At 38.7% G+C, this 19560-nt stretch overlaps 1 protein-coding gene across 6 annotated transcripts in view; it reads right to left on the bottom strand.

The window, feature by feature from the left end:
• Positions 1-18587, bottom strand: part of specc1 (sperm antigen with calponin homology and coiled-coil domains 1) — an 88243-nt gene extending 69656 nt beyond the window's left edge. Inside the window, exon 1 of one of the 6 annotated variants that reach the window (XM_053230608.1) lies at positions 18501-18587. The gene's annotated coding sequence lies outside the window, so the exon portion shown is untranslated. Of the gene's footprint in view, positions 1-1063; positions 2768-7588; positions 7611-7734; positions 7953-18500 lie in introns of those variants that run through there. The other 5 variants (XM_053230610.1, XM_053230612.1, XM_053230611.1 and 2 more) reach the window with 5 other exon arrangements.
• Positions 18588-19560: the final 973 nt, after the last annotated feature.

Here is a 19560-nt window from a genome sequence, read left to right as displayed (position 1 = left end):
TTTGCTATCCTTACAAAACCTATTTTTTGAATGCTCACATGAATTTGTCATGTCTTTCAGGCAGACACAGCTGAAACAGAGAGCCATAGAACTCAGGAATGAAGCAAAATTAAACGGATTTTTGTTTCTGAATTGTTGCTTTAGGATACTAATTTAAGGCAGCTGTGAAAAGCTTTAGGATATTTATAACATGGTTACAGTCAGATGATTCAGTCAACAATTCAACAATTCATTCTGTTTAACAGAAGTAAAAGAATCAGGAGGCCCATGACATCTGGTTATGGACAGCAGCACTGAAGGTCATTAAAGCCAAACTTGTTCCATTTTTCCAAGAAGCTCCTTTAATCCCTGTTTAAGGAAGCTGCTCCTCTAACAAATTTAGAGCTGTTTTGGCAAAGGCAATAACCCTTTTCCTGAACTGGAAATGGTCAAATGACTAGATGAAATTATCTGGTAGTTTTACCATATCTGATACACATGATCTACTGCAAGTGTACAAGGCTTGCCATGCAGGTACAGGAGACACAGAAGTTCTGATACCTCTTAGTCCTGTGCATGGCAATAATAGGAGCAATGCTTCATTGTTATAGATGGGGTTATGTTTATTAACTAGCTGTCAACTTCCTGTTAGTGTTTTTATTTAAGGAAGAGAGGGAGGAAGCATGTCATGACTAACACTGCTCTCAGTTTCTAAGCCTGGTCTACACCACAAAAAAAAACACAATAGCTGACATATCACACTGCTTCATCATATCCTCATTAGGACTGTTTGGGGGAAAAACATTTGAAGTATAAGTCCCTACATGCCAGAATCATAGTAAAAGTAGTATAAAAACAATTCCTGCCTGCACCACTGTTGCTGAAGGGATTTTCAGACAGTGTTTAGAAGATGACTAAAGGATGTGAAACACAGGGAAGTGAAAAGAATAGGCTACCAAATGCAGAAATCACCAAGTCCTTGAGTTAAAACCCATATGTTCACACCTGCACACTTAGAAAAATAATATATTCAGATTAGATAGTAGGTGTGTGCTCAACCAAGTGAGAAAGCATTGAAACGTACTTACTGGAAGCTGTTATTGCTGTCTCCTCTCTGTGTAAATACTCAGACTTCAACTTGCCAGACTAAGTTCACAGCAGACAGTCTCATAACACATAACACAGCCCACAGAGCCACGAGATACGGCTGCATGCCATGTCTACCTCCTCACCCTGTGTAGGATCCGGAAGCAGGCAGCATGCGAGCAGAGAGTTTTATAGCGAGAGTGAAAGAGAGAGAGAGAGATTGCTGAGGCTGGGGAAGTTCCAGCTACTTTCAAACCGTTTCTTTATCAGTTAAACCAGACAGCACAAGGCACTTAAAGAACAACAGTCCTGCCACTGGTCCAGATTATCCATTTTTCAGAAACCCAAATGCCTAGTGTGCAGTGTCACACCCAAACAACAACACTTTATGATGCCTTACCAACCTTAATTAAGTGTGATTTCTTAACTATAGTGAGAGGCTTAAGTGTATACAGTGAAATTGTGACTCAGTTAAAGATAAACATTTATTTATTAAAGTTAATTAAGTACTATTGCCTTGCACACATATAAATGAGTGGATAAAATGCATCAAAACTGTGTTTGTGTGGTGTTTGGTCATTAAAATACTAATGATAAGTAAATATTTTATGATAATGTCATTAATCTACAGGTCCTTTAGTGTGTTTTCACATATGCAGTGTTCAGACTGTTTGAATTGAACCCTGGTGTGTTTTCCTCTTTGGTGCGGTTCGTTTACGCAGGCGAGAACACAGCAATCGGACCAAAAATAACCAGTCCCAGACCGTCTGAGCGAGGTGGTCTCGGTCCAGCTCCAATTGAAAGCATGGTTTGATTGCAGTGAGAAAGTAAGTCGATCTTGAATCAATCCGACTGCACAAAGTGAACCGAGCATGCTGTGTACTTTGGGTTGCGAGAGACATTCTTCTTTTAATGTGAGCTGTTGAACTGAGCCATGAGGTGCAAAATGAGCCAAAGGACAGAACTGAAGTGCTGCAAAAACTTGTGCTCTAGAGATTTGAACTAAGGAAAATAAAAAGGTTAATAAATGGTGGATGTGATACACAAAATGTATTAAACTGGTGATTTCTATAATTCTCTCTGTGCTTGGATGGTTTCATGAGTTCTAATTGACAAAGGTTTATTTCAGCCAAAGTTTTTTTTGCTTATTGGTTCATTTAATCATGTGCAGTCAGAAAAGGAATGAACCCAAATCGCAAAGGTATATGTTTATTTGCTCTGATTTAGACTCAGGAAGCAGAAGAATGTGTGTGAAAGCGCCGTCATAGACTCAATCTTCCTTACCTTGATCATTCACATGAACACAGGACACAAATCACCTTGAAGCATGTCACCACTAGAGAGCTGGTCTGGTTAATAAGAGGACTTCTGAATGACATGCCATAAGCATCTGTCCTGAGGAACCCAGTCACAAGTGGACAGCACTAAACACACGTACTGGGATGCATGTGGCCACATCTGCAGTGTGAACAATAGCGTGGACATTTTGCATACTTTACAATAATTACATATCTGGTCAAGGTGTCTTCTCGTACGCACTTGTCTGTTTCTGTCAGTGATTTGGTCGACTCATTTTCATAATTGATATTTATTGATGACAATAACTGTAAAAACACCTATGTGAAATAACTGAAAAAGGTGTGTTTTTAATACTACTTCATTAATGATGGTAAAGCAATGAGCATGAAACTCATGTCTATTGGACAAGTTCCAGAAACAGAAAATGTACAGCTACATAGAATACAGGCAGACTCTTACTATATACTTAATACAGTATACAGTAGTAATACAATAACAGAGTTGGGTTTATAGCCCTGTGCATTGTGGTTAAGCTCGCTAAATGGTGTGTGGGAGAATCGACTTTTTTAATCGCCGCACACAGAGGACACTCCTGCTGTGTATTGACTAAATTTATGTATACAGCTTGTGCTTTACTGCGGTATCTGTTTTCGTTTGTGTGGTTTGGGGTTTGTGTGATGTCTGAAAGCAAATGATGCATGAATAGCTTAGCAAAAAGCCTCAGAGCAGGATGACAGTTTTTTTTATCAATCAGTGTGAGAGCCAGTTTAAGTTGGAAATGCTGTCCAACAGTTAAATATACACGTTGATTAAATTTTTGCATTGTCTCGATTTTTTGGCGATGGTGACATCTTGGCAGACCCTTCTACTGACAAAATGTGGCCAGTGGAGACGTATTCGAGCTACGGGAAGATATCAGGTGTGAGCGGTTAGGAAGTACGTCATAGCTGTTTACTTCTCGCCCCAGACAGATGTTAATATCAAACCTGAACGATATCAGATCAGAATCTGGTATCATCTGCCAGAGCTCTGATATTGTAATATCACTCCAATGATTGTGATCAGGGCATTCCAAGTCCAAATGTCTACTTTACATCAGAGATCTGTGTGAGATAATGTTTTGGAAAAACCAAATAAGAGGCTTGCTCTTACTTCAACCCACCTGACAGAGCTTGGGGGTGTGTGCTTAGAAAAATATATGGCACGAATAATAATGGAACAACATCATAACCAACGCCACTAGTATATAAAAGGAAAGGAGGAAGAGAGGGGTTGGAAACAGAAAGGAGTAGCCCAGATTAAATTCAGAGTGAAAAGCAGTTTGTGGCTAAAAGCAAACAGGGAACTTGGACTCACCACGCCCCTCCGCCTGTTTCTCTTGCCCTGGTTAATGAGTGAGAAATCCGAAGAGCTTTACGAGCCACATCCTGTTTAACGCCTCACACAATTTCTGTGCGTTCTGCGCATGTCTGCATACTCAGAGTGAAAACGGGGATAGATTGTTAACTCTCTCTCATGGCACTCTGACTTTCGAATAAGAAGTATAATAAAATGGAAAGCGCATTAAACTAATTAGACCATCACTCATTAGAAGAATGACACCAGCCTTTAATTGCAAGATGGGGTTTAAAGGAGTTACTGTCTACAGACTGCAATGACATCTTTAATTAGGCTTTTATTTAGCTCTGCCACATGTGCAACCACAGATGGATGAGAACAGCTGTGCTTCTGCACTCTATATAGAGTAGTTCGTTTGAAATGTCAGCTCTCTGCTGTGACAGCACTGAGTATGCAGCTTTGAATCTCACAGTCTGAAGGAACAGAAGAGAGTGAAGCAGCTTAGATAATGCAGAGCTGTGCAGTAGGCACGAGGCCAGGCCAACGCAGCCGCTCTGACACAGCCACCTGTTGTGTGATGGAAACACGACATAACGCAAGTAGGCTGAGCACTGTGGGCTGGTGCCACACTATGCTGACAAAGTTGAGCGTTCCTTGTCGTGAAGGTTCTTGTTTTTATCATCCTGTTACATATATACAAGTATAAATAGTATGAAAAAAATTGGCAGACATTTTCAAGTGGGTGCTTATGTCTTGCCTTGATTGTATAAAAAGACTAGAAGGCTGGGTGGTTTGTAGTCTTATTTTTCATAATCATACTATTCAGAGAGCACCGTCAACAATGATTACCTACTGAGAGAATATCATTCGTTCTTTAAAGTGCACCAATACTATCTTTTACTCGAGTGAGACATCAAAGCTGAGGCGTAAATGATAGCACTACTATTCAGCACTACAATTCCAGAGTGGAAGAATGACTCTCTATTCTCTGTGACGTATGCAGCGTCATTTCTGAAAGAGCTGTTTGAATCGTGGCAGCCTACAGACAATGGAATCCTACTGCGATTTATTCCATAAAAGAAAACACACAAAAGCAAATACAACAACACCAGTGACTGATTTCACACAACGCTCTTGAGCGACAGTGTTATTTTGGTCCATAGAGTGGATTCTCTGTACAAATAAAACTGAATAAACCAGACTAGTCCTCTGCAAAATCTATTCAGATTCTTTATCTATTTTCCAGCCATGTCTCTTGGCGCAAAAATAGCTGCCTCCCAAATGATAAATGAAGAATCGAATATTTTTCTGCGGTCTTGCACGGCCAACACATCGTCGAAAGACTTTTTAGGACCTCACTGTTTGAGTTTGCATCTGTCACTCTTTTCCACTAGCAGCTGTGGCTCTAAGCTGAGAGGGGGACGATGGCTCCTACCCAGGAAAAAAGCCATCAGAACAGTGGAGGAAGGTCCTTTTACTGAAGCACACGACTTTGTCACTAGACCATATTAAATTTCAAACTTGAAAAAGAGTAGAGTTTTGCTGTAATCTTTCTCTAACCAATATTCCATAGAGGGCAATTTATGGTGCGAGGGTTAGTCGCCATTACCACAAAACCGCACATTGTAGCATAAATGAAAGAAATATAGATCTATAAATACCTGAATTTATTCTCAAGGCGAATTAAATGCTGACAAAACTGATGTGAATGGCAACTGGATGTGACAACACCTCTCCAAAAGCAACAAAATCAGTGAGGATCCTAGACGGCTTTATTTGAATTGGATAAGGAGGAGAATTAACCATGAGAGAGCACTACGTGTTGTGCAAACCTGGCGTCTGTGACTAAGTAAACGTTACACCACGTCAGCAGGGCTTCAGCATCTGTATTCCACCTGGGCTTGCTCAGTGTGCATGTGTGTGTGTGTGTGTGTCTGTGTGTGCACATCAGTTTTCTGGCGGGTAAAGTGCCAAGTCATGAAGGCTGGAGTCATAAAGCTGAAACAGGATGTCTTGAGCTCCCACCCCTTTCTCCCATGTGGTTACAACTTTTCCAGCATCCCCTCTGATCTCCTGCAAAATGTGAAAGTAACGGAAGCAAGCGTGGGCTCACATTAAGCACTAAGTACACTACGAGCAAGTTACACTACGAGCAAGCTTATCACTGCATAGTGCATGGTTAAAATCTTACCATGGATCATCTTGCGCTGCCATGCAAGATGATATTTTAATGTACGAATATTACATTTGATCCAATGTTAAATGAGTGAGTTGGTATTTTTGTTCTCTCAAATAAAAACACAAGCTTGATGATGGTACTAAGTATCAGTAATAAATTTACATATGGACAAATCACTAGAATTTTATAAGGAATGGGAAATCTTGAAGCAGGCAACATGTGTAAGGTCAAATGATGAATATGGACTTTCGTGGAGTGGAGTTTCACAGAAACCAGCAAGTGGAATGGGCGAAAACATCAGTTATGATCATATCATAGGTTTGTTAACTGTGACTATAATCACAGTTTTCAAAAATGCAGTGCTACCAGAAGTCACATAGGAGGACACACCCAAGAAGCCGTATGCCAAATGGGATATCTCGGGAGCACAAACGCTGCCCAAAATGCCAGCCTACCTAAGCAGCTTCCTCTCAAATGGGAAACACACCACTCCTCTGCGGCCTCAAAGAGGACTAGTCAAAATAGTTACAGTCATTACGTGTTATTCTACCACTTTCTACATGGCGATATTTTTGTTTCTTGAACTTGTATTCGTCGACTTCTTCAGTGTCACGCTATTGAGAGAAATTTTTGCAATTCCAAGCATAGGCACCCAACAGGTTTTTGCACACATCGTTCCAGAGAGTCACCCAGGCTGACTCTGATTTGCATACCAAGTATGCATTCCATTTCCTGTGCACATTCCTGTGTCCTATGTCTACCCCAACCAAAATACAGTCACCATGGGCCTCTACCACAGGAATAATGATTGAGTTTTAACCAAATGAACCGCTTCATTCGTCAGAAACCCTTCCTGTGTCTTGGACATAGAGCGAACATGCATATGAGAAATACTGTGTATATCATATCAGCTGCGTGTAACCTGATGCAGCTTCTGCACCAGTAGGATCAGAGTTATCTAAAATGTCTAGTGACAAGACAAATGAACTCTTAGCATCACCTATCACAGACTAGAATTCAATACTATAAAACGACCCAGAAACCCGAGCACAAACTCACAAGCTGTTAGAGACACTGAAAACACAATGCTTCTCCTAGTCACTAGCAAAAGTGTCTCAATTGAAATACATTCGGCTGAAACTTAACTTGATAAACAATAATAGAGGAGCATCACGGGATTGCATTCTTTTAAAAAGAAGGGTGCTAGTCTAAGACAGAGATCTTTTTGAAATCTGATTCTGATTTTGTAAAACACTCTTGAGCCTTATTTGGATTGGATTAGTTTGACATGCAGAGGTGGATTAAAGTAATGTAATTGTTACTGGCGTATCAGTGGGATTTTAGACCCAGAGATATCCGTAATGTCGGTAATTTTTTTGATGCACATGTCTGGAAAGATTACACTGTATATTATGTCCTATAAAATTACCGGAAGAAATAACTCCAGCTAGTATATATCCCGTCCTAGTTGACATTTTGGTAAAGATTCCATTATATCCTCTGGGAAAAGAGTTTAGAGTCACTATAGGAAGCTAAGTTTCAGCAAAATATAGACAATATTCAAAAAGACTTGGTCATAAGAGAGACACTCCTGATGACTTTAGGTAAGATATCATTATCCTAGCACAGGTACATGTTATGCCCATGCAGCTATTACTAATGATCTTGTTCTTACAATAATGGTGAGAGAAATCCTTGCATACTTACTAGCCCACAGTGGAATATGACATCCTCACATTGTGCCTATAAAAGGACAACTAAACTGTGACTCGACACACGACACAAGACAGTGCATAATGCAATGCTTTTGTCATTATAGATCCCTAAGAAGTAAGTAGAAAGAAATCAGATACCTACGTGAAGCTGCACAACGAATTATCCTTAATGTGCTAATTCTCTCTGATCCACGATCAGCAAAGAGTGTGAAGCAGACGTGCAGTCTCTATCTCTCTCTCTGCACGAATGAAGAATGTTCAAATCACAACACATCCTCTCTGCTGTCCTTATCTCTGCAATTAGAAACAGCATTCAAGGGAAGGACATGCTGCATTCTCCTGGGCAATGGGGTACTGATCTGCCCTGTTACTCTCAAACTTGAGAGAGAGAGAGAGAGAGAGAGAGAGCAAACAGCACTCCAAAAGAAAACAGGTCAATATTTTTGCTTAGAACGATTATGCCTACATTATGATAAATCAAACTCAACAATGGACTAAGATGGAAAACTTAAAAAATAACAGTAAAGTGAGTCTGTTTTAGTCTAATTTGTTAGTCTACACAGCCAACAGCAGATCTGAATTCAGAGGACCTGCTGATCAGCAATACCATGAGGACAGCCTTAATACTAAACATCATGAGTCAAGAGTGTAGTTTGGTACACTTTGTTATAGCTACAATATCCCTGATGCTGTCTACAGAAGGAGTTGTGGAAAAGGTGCAAGTGTAGTGTGGACGGGCATAACGTCATGTTATGTTTTAAAATAGCAAGCACCTCATGGAGCTGGCTTGCAACTAGCTAACTGACTCACTAATTCACTGACTCACATGCGCAGAGCATCAGGGAAAGTCCCTGCACTCAGCCCGCAGTCTGGTGCACGCAGAGCCCTGTGAGGTTACAGCCGAGCAGCACTTTTCCTTTCAACCGGAGGTGACCAGGTCATTCTGTAGGTCATGTGGAGAATGAGTGTGGCAGGTTGGTGAGGTACGGGCACGGCTGCTTGATCAGCGACAGGCTGTGCACGGTACAGTTTCTGGACAGACTTATGCAACTTCCTCTGTTCTAACTGTTTCACTTTGACTACAAAATATTGTTTAAAAGCAAAACAACTTCCACATTTGAACAAGGACATCTCATCTAGAAATATTCAAGTCAGTCAGGTCAACATTCAGACCAGACCTGCAAACTCTGGCCAGGTTGAATAAAGTGCTTCACATCAATCATAATATTGATCCTTGTTCGATTTATATCTCTACCAATCAGCATCATACATTACTTAGTCACAGATTTGCCACACAATACAAATTGGCATGTGGATGACTCTGTAACTGGACTTACAAATTACAGATTGCTCTTAATAAAGATGACGGTATTGCACACTCCTTAATATTACTGAACATCTGGATTTGCTTACACAGACAGAAAGAAGCCTACAGAAAATTGGCTTTCAATTCTTTACCCATTGTTATTACCACAGTCAGATGAAGCAAGAATCATTATTCTTCAAAAAAGTGTTTCGTTTGTAACATCTTTCCGATCTCTATAGCAGGTGGAGAGGCAGAAATCCAATGTTTAAATGTGTAAATGTGTAAAATTTGCATTTGTAAGAATGCCATTACATAGCAGCATTAATCATCATAATGTATCTTAGTCACACTGATCAGCTCTAGCAGCAAGTAGCTTATAAAGCTTATAACATACTCTCCATTAGTGTGAAAATTAAAATACCAATGCCTGACCTATACACTACAAGTGCCTCATTGTACATTCTCCACAGGCTCTACACTGTCCCTGTGGAGGTAATAAACCCAGGTCCTCAAGGGCACTATACAGGATAAATGAGTGTCTCTAAACCAGCTGCTGCTATTTGTAACTACAATAATCATAAACATGTCACCTAGTTAAGAGTGAATTACTAAAATAAAATTACTAAAATAAAAAAAAATTAAGAGAAGGTGGGGTGTATGGCCATTATGTTTACTAAATACTGCATCTGTGAATGGAAGCTAGGGTTAAAATCCTCTAAAGATTGGTGTGGCAATCTATCAGAATGAGACCTATTACAACTCCTGAGAAATTGCTACATTAGATTTACAATAGATTACTGCAAAAAAACATGCTGTTGATTTGAAACATGGAGTAAAACAGGAAGACGAACTTAAAGCCAGCAAAGACGAACACGAAAAGTTGGAGTGAGTCAAAAATAAAGGAGTTTAGGAAGAATTTCTGACAGTGAATCACCAACAGACTCAATGAAAGCAGTGTGAACAGACAGGCCTGTCATGATAACTACGTTATCAACTTATCGTACGATATATGGACATGACCTTGATCATTTTTGCTGACTTATTGCCCATTATTGTGTTTACATGAGTGTTTGTTTACATATGCAATACGAATGCAAATGCAGTTTAAGTGTTTTATTTGAGAGGCAGGCAGGCAAATCCAAATCATAAATCAAAATCAGTAAACAGAGCACAGGCACAGGTCAGGCAATCAGCGAACAGCAAAAGCACGGATAATCCTAAATACACAAATGGGAAAACGGAACTTGGTCAATAACTTGGTGAGTAACACCATGAAACAAAAGGTTTGGCAAAGTCAGACGGCAAAACACTGAACTGCACGTGGCGCTCGGTGCGAAGTGGAGACTCCTGACACACCAATATTTTATCCATTCGTGCTGCTTCTGAACTCTCATCTGCTCTAAGGCTGTCAAATTAAAATTCCAACTTCGAATATTCCTTGAATGTAAGATACAAAATGCACATCCCAATGCAAAAACCTGTGTGCATTCGAATTTAAGATATGTAGCAAGCACTAGCGCCAATTTTAATTAAAACATACTGTTGAAAAAATGATACGCAATATACTAACAATGCACTAACAATGTTTTTTGAAGAAGAAAAATCTAGAAAGAACAGATCTAGTGTTTCAAATAATCCAGTCAATAATGTCGGGGATTGAGCCGCTTAAGCTGCGTGAGCTGAAGCTGAACAGTGAATGAACACCGGTAAACTGAAGCGGGTTAAATTAACTCACCCAAACGCATCCTATACACATGAGATTAATCAGACATATACAGAATATAAACACAATATTACAACACGCTTCTGCAAAAAAGATGCGAATGCACAAGTGAACTAGGTAGAATGGTAAGTCACGCTGCGAATACGCGCTTTTCCTAACAACGCACTAAAACACGGACAATGAATAACTAAAACACAAAGAATTCACAATATTGTATTACAATAGTGTATTCATTGTAATATTATTATTTCAGGAGATCAGGTTTTCACAACAAGGGCAGTTTTCACATGTTTTTGTAGATACATGTTTAAGTTAATATATAATATGTGAATATTTGGTTTAATTTTTGCTTTTTCTTGTCAGCTAAAAGCTGTTGACTAATATTCAATGCCACTTTAGTCAGAGTTAAACTGACTAAAATTAATAAATATGACGTGAAGAAATATTGACTAAATTTAAAGGATATTTTTGTCAGAAGACAAAAACTATGCTGTTATATTATAACTGTATCAGCAACATAAAATGGTCTTAAAGTGACAATAGTATCGTTTATTGCAATTATTTCTGGGACAATATATCGTCCAACAAAAGCAGTTATCGTGACAGGCCTATGAATAGGGAAGACGCAGGAAACACAATCAAGTGGTTGAACTGTAGCATTCCATTAGATCTACTGATTCATTACACATCACTTCCTGTGTAATCAGACATCCTGTTAAAATGCCACGTAAAAGCTACAAGTTTGAATGATGTAACAGTACCATTAAAAGGTACGCTGATAACAGGCCTCTCTTATCAAACTGGATATGAACTTGTTTATTTGTAAATCGTCCACAAGAGCGTTTACACAAGAAATATGGTATTCATGAATCAGAAAACTTACAAATCCTAAAAGAAATTTAGATTTTGTGTAAATTAACATATAAAGAGACTCTCAAATATAAACTACGAATGATAGGCTTCAAATCGTATATAATTAGCATGAGTTACTGCAATATTATACTGTATAATGAATACGCCGTAAAGTTTAAGGTTGTACCATATTAATAACTTGAAAGAAAGCAATCCACAAGAAATTCAAATAAGACTAGCCGTTCAATTAGGACAAAAGAAATGGCAACCTCTAAAAGAAGGAAGAGTTAGTTTGGGTCTGTGGTAGACGACACGCTGCAATGGCTGAGCTGCATTACTGGAAGATTTAGCGCATGTGCTTAGGAGGCCTTCTTTCATCATTTGTGACATTTCAGCTCTCTGTGAGCTTTGTCTTTTATAGAGTTTTGTGGGAGTCACTAAATGCAAATCAGCTGTCCCGTGAATGTGCTTGGTAATTAATGGGTGCTTGGCATTTATCAACATACACACGTAAGTACGAAAAAAAAAAAAGCAGTGTTACCAATATTTTTAGTTTGGTTTGGCCTATGAAAACACACAACTTTGTGAAAAGATTGATAAATGAGGCCCATTGTCCCAGATTTGTAGTGTGAAAAAGGTGTGTATTTTTCTCTTTTCCAATCTATACATGGAATAGAAGAGGAGAACTAAGAGATGAGGAGCAGTGCTGCTATGTTCCTGTGAGTGAACGCACTCAACAAGACACGTTTTAAACTAGTCTGGCGCTGTGATGCACAGTTCATCCTGTTGTTTTATCCTGCTCTGTGATCCCTTGCAAATATCTGTAGAAATCACTGTAGAAAGTGAATCACTATGCGTTGCTTAAAGCATATTCGACCACACGCTCACGAGGTAAATGTCCAGCCTTAATGATCACGTGTATTGTACTAAGTAAAGTGCAGTGTGGTAGTTAGCAGAGGTATGACACATGGCTTGCATGTGGTGAGTGAGTGTCTGTAGCCTATATTTGATTCTGCTGCAGTGTTGCGTTGCAGGAGGAGGGAGAATATCATGTAGGGCAACAGCAACACTGCAGCGTACACAATGAAAAGAGAAAGTTGTCTTTAGCGCTATCGTATAACCTCGACACAGATGGTCATGTGTAGATAAAAAGAACAGATGTCGCAACAATACTATGAATCTTCAGTTATTAAACCACTAAAAAGGTTATATTCATTATTTTAGAATGTATTCACATTTGCTTGTATATCGAATTGTATATCGTATATTATATATGTTGTTATAGTAATGACACAGGAGTGTGTATACAGAGTGGTGTCATGTCACTATTTATCAACATGGAGATTTACCTGTGTAGTGACGGTTCTGAATGGTTTTTTTTTTTGTTTTTTTTGAAAACACATATTTATTTCTCCAGGCCCAGACACTCTCCTCTCCTCTGTTGACCTGCCTTCCTCCTGGTTTTCATCCATGTTGTGGTTCTCGTTGTAGTTTTCTGACGTCAAAGAAGAGCCACACACCAAATGACAAAAACACAGTTGCATGTCTACGAAAATGTGCCTTGAATCTGACTGCAAAAAGTCTCATTTTATTTCAGGAGTTTTCATTTGTGGTTGAGACTGCAGAAATCTTTCCTGCTTAACTTGGACAGGCCAAAAATCTGATCTGAGCTGCCTGATTATTTGAACACAATCTTAATATTTCATGTGGTGCCAGAAATTGCTTACGTCTGACTTTAATCCAACTTATGGCATTTTGGAAAAGCTCTGACTGTCAATAATGCACAGCATCTCTTTCATCATAAAAACAGCTGTGCAGTGATGCACAAAATACACACACTCCTGAATGTAAAGGACATAAAAAAATCTGATGAACTCCTCTGTCCTCCATGAGAACGTCTTTCAGACTCACATCTGCCCTACCGATGACAACCCACAACCAATTTCCTTACACAGCCTCTTTTTTTTTTTCCAGAGGCTTATTTATAGCCACTCCATTCCCCTTGAGAATATGCGTGTGTGTGTACATGTGCTTCATTCTGTTTCTGTAATGAGCCCTGTAACAGGAAGTGGACACTGTGACTGGGAAACAGATTTTCCTGTTCATCTCTTGAGAAGACACTAAACGAGGAGAAAGAACGAGGCAACCTTACCTTCATAAGTAAGGTTATCAATTGATTCAGCCATACTTGATCATACGCTTTAAAAGGTCGGAAGCTTTTAAATTTGGATGGAAACCTTTCATGGCTCTTGATGCAGGCTAATGGCTTTTACACCTTTAAAACTCTATTTCAACTAACAGTTATTTAACAGGGAACATGAAAGCCGATTCATCCTCCCAGGCCCTGCAGTTAAATTTCTATGAAGAAGAAAACAGAAATTTTTGCTAACTTGACTATCAGTTTTACCTCTCTATAACAGCTGCAGTATTTAGAGTGCTATGGATATCTTTATGGTAGAAAAGCATTATTGCAACCAACTGATGTTGGAAGATTTTACAGCCAACACACAAAGGAGGACTTAGTACTCAAATTGAACTCTGTCACAGTTATCAACAAGTAGATTTAGCGTAACATTAGCTGCAATATTGTCATGACTTAATAATATTAAAGGAGTAGTGTGACTCACCGTGTATGATCCTTCTCCATTAAAATTCAGAGTGCACACACCTTTCAAATACACAAAATCCGAATAATTTTAAGGGCACCATAAATTTGAGCATACACACTCAGTGCGTGATCAAAGATAATCCACACAAGCTGAATAAATTTACATGTGTACTTTAATAGGAGAGTGAAATGAATAAGTGTGAGAATGTGATATTTAAAATACAGCACAGCACTGTTGACTTCTCTAATCAGATTGCTCAGAAAGTGTTGACACACCTGGATACAGGTTTATTAATTCACATTTGTTATTTTTTTATTTCTAATACGTTATCATTTGTATAGTAACAGCTCATTCACGGGGACTTGTATGGGAGATGCACCACATAATCTAAGACTAAAAACAGCACTGTACTTCACGTAAAATGTGCAATCAGTGATATGGTGAAGCTTTTTGTGAGTAAGGAGTCTCCAGTGTTAGCACTTTGTAACAGTCAGTACGATTTCTGCCATGTGAGATGTTTCAGGACAGAGGACTTTGTGGTTTCTCAGTAATGTAACAAAGCTGTGTTTTTTTTCTCTTCTTATCTTCAAGAGAGTGAAAAACGGAGGCTGGTGACAGAATGACTGTTTATACACATTATAATGTAAGTGATAACAGGAACTAACTTGTCTTGTGGATGTTCCACAATATTACATGTAACTATAAATGTCACTCATTAATAAGAGGAATAAAACACTTTGGGATGTGTTTAGGATTCGTTAGAAAATAATCAACTTCTGGGTGGTAGCAGTACCTCTGCTTTGTGACAGGCTGCATCACACCACCCAGTTGTTCATTATTGTCCTGTAACGGCACATCTTACATGTGAAACACGCCAGCAGAGTTCTACACAGGAAATATTGAGGTTTATTAATCAATTCATCCATTCTATTCACACGAATAGACATAAAGCTAGAAGTGTACATAACGCTTACAGTGCAATTACAATAGCGTGTAAAAGCTCTGCTGATGTAGACTAACAGCCTCACGCACCTGCATAAATTAATAAACCCACATCGAATTGTTATTTCAATGTTAATCTGAAAGCTGTATCAGATGCCATGATTTAAAATCTTCAGACTTATGCTAAGCAGAAAAAGAAAATATTGGCTAAACGGATTCATTTGGTTCTGTGCTGCTCATGTGTGGCTCTGCTCTGTGACTCACACAGCTCCATCTAGGACAACATGTTCTAAGCAGAGTGCACGGCTCTCAGTGACACACTTCTAGCTATTTCCACTTCTTGGACAGCTTGGCCTGAGAAAGTAAAGGGTGTAATTACCTACAAACATAACTGTCAGAGAAGGAATGTTTTATATGAGCCATTTTTAGCTGTACTTCTGGTAAACTAAGGAAAACAAATATGTATTTCATTGGACCAGCCTTCCATACATGTCCAGAAATGTTACGCACAGAATAATATGAAGCTTAGAATGTTCCTTTCGAGTGTAAGAGGCCTGCTATTCAGATTATAACAGAATAGACTATTCCCTTACTGGCATGTCGGTGCAGCGAATCTGGCTAGTTCGTTTTATCTGAGGCTTGTGTTTTCCTTTAAAAAGCAACAGAGAGGAGGTGTCACTGGGAAGGCTTGGCACTATTTTTACTGCAATTGCATTCTGCCTTGCAGAGCGCTCTAAAAATTACATAAGGTTTTGTTTAAGCCTGCTTTGTGCAAATGAATGACAGAAGAATAAAACACAATGGGATGTGATGTTATTGGAAAATAATCAACGACGGTGGTGGTGTGATGCTGCCAGACGTGAAGCGGGGTTACTGTTACCACCCCAAAGCTGCTTATTTTCCAAAATGTTTCAAAGTGTTTTATTCCTCCTATATCACAGCAGATTTGACAATTTGTTCTTTCTCAAAATTTTTCTTTTTTATAAAAGCTACACTGTTATTGATTTATCACCTTCTGACCAATCAGATTCAAAAATTCAACACTGCTGTGATATTAAGTCTGAATACTTCTGACTAATATCTAAACAATGTAGTCAGAAACAGCATAAGACGAGTAACACGGCCCACACGTTCACATGGCATGTATAAAGGAAAAGGATGCTCCAGCTGCTTCAGCCTATTTTAAACGCTGTAAAGCCCCCATGATGTTTATGAGCCCAGCATGTGGTTGGGTTTTTTTTTTCTATAAAAATAGCAGCCCTTGTCATAACCCAAGCCGAATGTTGAACCTCTTCAGGGCCCATTAAAGAAAACGAAATAGCAAGTTTTCAAAAACGTCTACAGTAAAACTACAAAGGATGGCTACTGCTGCCTATTATTATAATGAGCAGCTTTAAAAAAAAAAAAAAAGCTCTAAAATAAAACATTGCATTTTAGCTTTTTCCCTCTTTCTATGTTAGTGTACATAGTTACAAAAAACAACAGGCTTTCAAATAGATAGTAATGAATAAATGACAACTGACGAAAAGAAAAGTATTACTCAAACACTGCTGTTATCGTCTTTGTGGAGTACGCTTGTGTGATGTAGTGATTTCGTCATCTTGACGTGATATTACACTGCCAACGATATCCTGTAACATTTACTTATTATATTATAGTACCATTCCTGCCAAACGTTTCCATTTCCAATATTAGCGCTGTACTTTAACAACTGAGTACGCTAGTATGAGTAGTCACTCAAAAGTACGCCTAAAGGGTCTTTCTATCCCCAATAAATCAGCAAATGAGCCAATCAGCATATGATTCTGTAACGATTTGTGCAGGTGTTTTGTACTCTCCGATATGAACTGACACGCCCTGGAAGCCCCGCCCCTTCCTCCATACATGCTCTGGACTCACTGGGCACTCTCGCTTTCTGTCAGGGTAAATGTTTTGAGTTCATTAACATGAAATAAAATCTATCAGTGTATGTTCAACTTAACTAACATTAGACAAGTATATCATTAACCTCAGTTAACTACATTTATCCAAAAAAGCCACCTAAATATTTCGGGCTGAGTGGGCTTGGGATGATTGACAGTAGTGGGTTGGATCTATTGGATCTATTTTTGATGGCTTTCAAGTTGGACAATTTAAACGTCTGTCAAGTAGTTTATAAAATTTTATTTCAATTTTATAATTAGCATAGACACAGATAATAATCTGTTATGTTTATTCACAGTCCTGACAGTAAACAGCATTCTTGACCTTGTAATTAATTTAAAAAATAAATAAATCAATTTTAAAAAACTGACTATATGCTAATGCACGCAGCTACAGCAGACTCGTAGTCAGCTTCTGGTATTTTGATGTAGGTGTTAGATATGTCTGGCCACGCCCACTTCTCTCCCTCCTTCAGAGCCACGTGCAATACTATCAATCAATCAGCAATAGTTATGGGGCATTACGATGGCAAATTACACATGAGCTCACAATCCTAGGGCTAGAAATGACCAAAAACGGCACTTTAGAGAAAAAAAGGACAAGATTTTTGATCTAAGAAAGATTAAATAGTCCTACAACAAAGTGTAGTTCGATTGCCGCTGCCAGCAAGCAGTTCCTGACCGCACAGCTTGGTAATGGTGGAAATCCTTGTTTTCTGGTTCTGGACAATTATACCATTCTTTTGTTCGTTTGTTTGTTTTTTTTTTTTAATGGTAAATTGCAAGCAAGGAAAAACATCAGTATTAAACAAACCTAGTGCAGAGTTTCCCATGTTTTCCCGATGTTCACATGGGTTTCCTCCGGGTTCTCCGGTTTCCTCCTACCTCACAAAATCATGCATTTGCATAAATAAATAGAAATTGTCTGAAAAAGTTTCAATCCCAAAAGATAAATAAATAAATAAATAAATAAATAAAACCTTTTCATTGTATACGACCAAAGACTGATATCTCTTAAATAAATAAAATAAATAAATAAATATATTTTCACCTGTGGTGTGTTGCCTTAAGTTAACCTTTCATGACAGAGTAGCATGTTAGCTAGCTAGAAGTTTGACAGGAAAATGTACTCAGCACTTGATAACAGCACTTGAGCTACTGAACCTGCTTCCGTGGAGATATTTACCGCAGTCTCCCACACAGTCCAGTCTCTTTAATAAGCAGCTCTATACATTAAATCCTCCGCTCTGTAGGAGTTTAAAGAGAATATAATTCTCAGGACGCGAGTCATGGTACTGAATATGAACTCGCTTTCTTGCTAACCGGCTAATTCCAGTTCTTCAACCCTCAAACGACCGTTAGAAAAAAAAGAAAGTGTAATAATGAAGTAACTGTCAACTGCTCTAGGCGACGCCGGTGTCACTGACAAACCACAACCACTTTTTTTCTCGACATAACACGTTAATTTATGAAATTAAATCCGTGTACGACGCGTAAAATGTAAGTAAGAAGTGAGAAGGATTCCTGTAAAAAAAAAAAATGTAGCTTACCTGGTTTGTGGACGTTGCAGATGCGCGCGCTGCGGCTCTGTGATGCTCCGCGAGCGCGTCCTGCTTAATGACCGCCAGGTGGAGCGCGCGCCCTTGTGTCGTAATGGTTCACGTGCATGCTGGGTAGTGTAGGCCACGCGCGCAAAAAAACAAAAACAAAAACAAAAACGTCAAAGCCTACAAGCAGGTACTGATTTGAGGAGATTGCAGTAGGACCCTGTACCCTCAAGATATAACCAAAAAACCTAAAACAACAACAAAAAAACAAACAAAACAACACATCCTCCTTTCCAATCTCCCAGACACATGCTATTAATCATGCTATTTGATAACACTTGCCTATTATTCATTCATTCATTCATTCACCTTTAGTTACTATTTTTTTCAGTTACTGTTTTATTCTGGTCAAGTACTCAACTTCAGCAATAGGGCATGGCAGAAAATGAATATCAGTGTACCCATACTGTACTGCTCTGATTTTCAATACTGGAAGCAATAATTCATTCAATATTCAGCTTGTAATAAAATGGTCTCAGCTTTCAGCTAACATGGTGTAAATACATAGGCCAAATGATGATCCATCTGGTATCACCTTGCTGTGGTGATTATTACTTTAGATACATGTTGTAGAACTAGCTCACACCAGCAGAGGTCAACATTAACCCACGAGTGTTAAGAAACATCTCTCTGTGAGTCTTCACAGATCATCACTTTCCTTACATAATCTTTTTATTTTTTAAATTGTATAACAACCACCCATGGGAAATTAGATGTAATGATGAATCTCATGACAAGACATACAGCCAAAGACAGGAATTATTGTCATTATACATACATTACAAATACACATGGACAGTACATTGACATTGTTGAAAGCTACTGGGGTCATAGAGCAGGGTCAGCCAAAACAACTGACAGCACTGCCACTGAGGGGGGGAAACAAACAAACAAATAATCAGATACAACCAACAACAACAAATAACAACAAACACCAACACCACTACCAACCACTATCATCAAGCAACAACAACAACCATCAACAACAAATGACATCCAACAA

The sequence above is a fragment of the Pangasianodon hypophthalmus genome, chromosome 27 (assembly GCF_027358585.1).
Source record: "Pangasianodon hypophthalmus isolate fPanHyp1 chromosome 27, fPanHyp1.pri, whole genome shotgun sequence".
Classification (NCBI taxonomy): domain Eukaryota; kingdom Metazoa; phylum Chordata; class Actinopteri; order Siluriformes; family Pangasiidae; genus Pangasianodon; species Pangasianodon hypophthalmus.
This window is presented reverse-complemented; position numbering and strand designations above follow the sequence as displayed.